The sequence below is a fragment of the Phoca vitulina genome, unplaced genomic scaffold (genome assembly GCF_004348235.1).
Source record: "Phoca vitulina isolate PV1807 unplaced genomic scaffold, GSC_HSeal_1.0 scaffold10, whole genome shotgun sequence".
Taxonomy (NCBI): domain Eukaryota; kingdom Metazoa; phylum Chordata; class Mammalia; order Carnivora; family Phocidae; genus Phoca; species Phoca vitulina.
In genome coordinates, this window is record NW_022589713.1 from 31579555 (window position 1) to 31582265 (window position 2711).

A 2711-nucleotide genomic window follows, 5' to 3' on the forward strand; every position below is an offset into this window, starting at 1 on the left:
TAGCCCAACATAAAAAAAAAAAGGTGAGACTAGAGAATAAAACAGATCAGAGAAATAAAAACCTAAATAAATATAAATATTATAATAATACTAGAAATTATTGCTGTCATCTGCCAAGTTGTTGCCATATGTCAAACTGTGGGCTAAACTTTATATACATTATTTTCATTTAATCTTTACAATACTGATACTACTGTCTTAATTTTACAAGCAACAGGGTCACATAGCTAGAAAGTGGCAGAGTGAGTATTTTAATCTACATTGGCTGGTTTCCAAAGCCAACACAGAGTTGAAAGGGTCATTCAAGGAAAACGGATCATTTTTTTACAAAATGTAGTCATCGTTCATTCAGAATTCTTGGAGGGTAATTAACCAAACTCTGAATAGTTCCAAGTCTCGGCCTTCCAACGCATCTTTTCCATTATTAATACTCAGAGGAAGAATAGCTACTATTTACGTCATGCTTGCAATGTGCCAGACACATTCTTAACCTAGAACATGATCAGTGATTCTAACTGTGGGTTCTGGAGTCAGACTGCCAGGGTTTGAATCCTTATTATACATTGTGAGAGCTTGGGCCTCTGTACCTTCATAACACCTCAGTTTTCTCCTTTTATAAAGTGGGAAACAATAATATCCCCATTAATATAGGGTTATAGTGAGAATTAGATGAGGTAATGCACATATAACTCTTGGGAATGCGATTGCACCTAGGAAGCATTCAGTAAAGGTTAACTACTTTGTTGAGTTGTTTTTATTGTTGTTGCATGCAAGGCAGTGTGCTGAGCAACTTACCTGTATTATTGCACCTGATCTTCTTAGTAATTCTAAGTTATGCACTATGGTTATCCTTATTTTACAATTAAGAACGATGAGGCCCAGAGGAGTTAAATGATTTTCCTAAAGATACAGAGAGAGTAGTGGCTGAGCCAGGATCCTGTTCTAGGCATTATGTCTCCAAAGCCTGCCATGTTAGCAGCTGGTACTCTGACTCTTTATTGTTGGACAACACTGTTGGTTAGCAAGCATGTTTTTATTTGAAGCCAAACTGTGTCAATGAAATTTAATCCCTGATCTTTGTTTCTGTTATTAATAGTTTATGCTTATCCCTGAACCATGAGAATTTTCTTTTTCCTTCCTCCCATGTAATGCTCCACCTCCCTCCTCATCCACCTTACCCCAACAATCCTGCCTCACTAACTTCTCAACACAAGTAATTTGTTAAAGTTACTCTAGGAAAAATGTACAAAATAAATATATACCTCCCAAAGCAAGAAAGCAATTTTCATCATGTGTTTGACCAAAAGCCTGTCTTAAATTTAACAAATAAGATCTATTAAGGATCAATGCTTTTCTTATGATGGAAGGTAATGATAGAGGCAATCCACTGAATCTGGGAGTTTCTCAGCCTATTCTCTGAGAGGAGTCAGTTCTGTGTCCTTTGCCAGTGAGAGAGGGGCATGCATGTCCAAATTTACTCTGCCCCAGTAGGGATGGGGGTTCTGGCTTGGCGGCTCACATTACCTTACACCCACAAGGCACTGGGACTGCCTTTCAGGAATTAGCATCTTTAGAGAAGTTATATGCCTGTTGCAAATTTGTATCATAGCAACATGCACATTTTTAATAAATAAATGGTTCTCCAAATAACTTTATTCACTGAGGAGAGATTTCAGGTTCCTGTCTCTCAGTCTGAATAGCACTTGATGTTCTGTTCTTCCTGTGTTGAATCTAAAAACCACACAAACTTTCTTCCCCCTCTGTAAATTATTATCAGAAGTGGAAAATACTTTGGTTTTCAGGGGATGGTAAAACATTGTTTTTCAAAATTCTCCAGAGTTATTAGAGAAACAATGTCAAGGATGAGAGTTTGACTTAAAAGGATGAATCTCTATCAGATATCATTTCCGTATCTACCACTAGAACACTGACTTGGCAAAGGTAATGTTCTGATTTCATTTCCAGTCAGCTCATGCCTTGAGTGCTCCTTCTTGCAGTTTAGGGGAAAGGGTAAAGTGGAGTGGAGTAACAGAAAAAATATATATACACTATAAGATAGAGCATTATATAATTTTTTACATACATAATTATGTGAGGGATTATGCAACTGAACCAAGGAAATCGGGCTAAGTTCCAAGTAATCTCTATTGAAATGCCAAATATCTCTATTTTCACTCACACATCACCTTACCCCAATTCTGTCCTCCATGGTTTATGGTGAGTGGTCTAACATAGTCCAAAGATTCCTCCTATACGAATGTCTCCACCTCTGGGAAAAATACCTGCCCAGGCTTCATAAACAAGAACTTCATCATTTAGAAAAGTCATGGCATCCCTTCTTGTATGGCTCTAGACACTGGCTCATCTTTCACCATTCTGAAATTCTCTCTCATCAGCAAGCCTTCTCTGACCTGCCTTTTCCCTTCCCTCCAGAAGATAGGTACTCTCTCTTTTGATTTGTGTAACATTTTATGTATCCTGCTGGCATAATCTACGTCTATTTTTCTGCATGTTCATGTACTTTCTATAGTGTGAACTTCTTTTTTTTTTTTTTAAAGATTTTATCTGTTTATTTGAGAGAGAGAGAGAGAGAGGGCATGAGCAGGGGGAGAGGCAGAGGCAGACTCCCCGCCAAGCAGGGAGCCCGATGCAGGACTCGATCCCAGGACCCTGGGATCATGACCTGAGCCGAAGGCAGACGCCCAACTGAC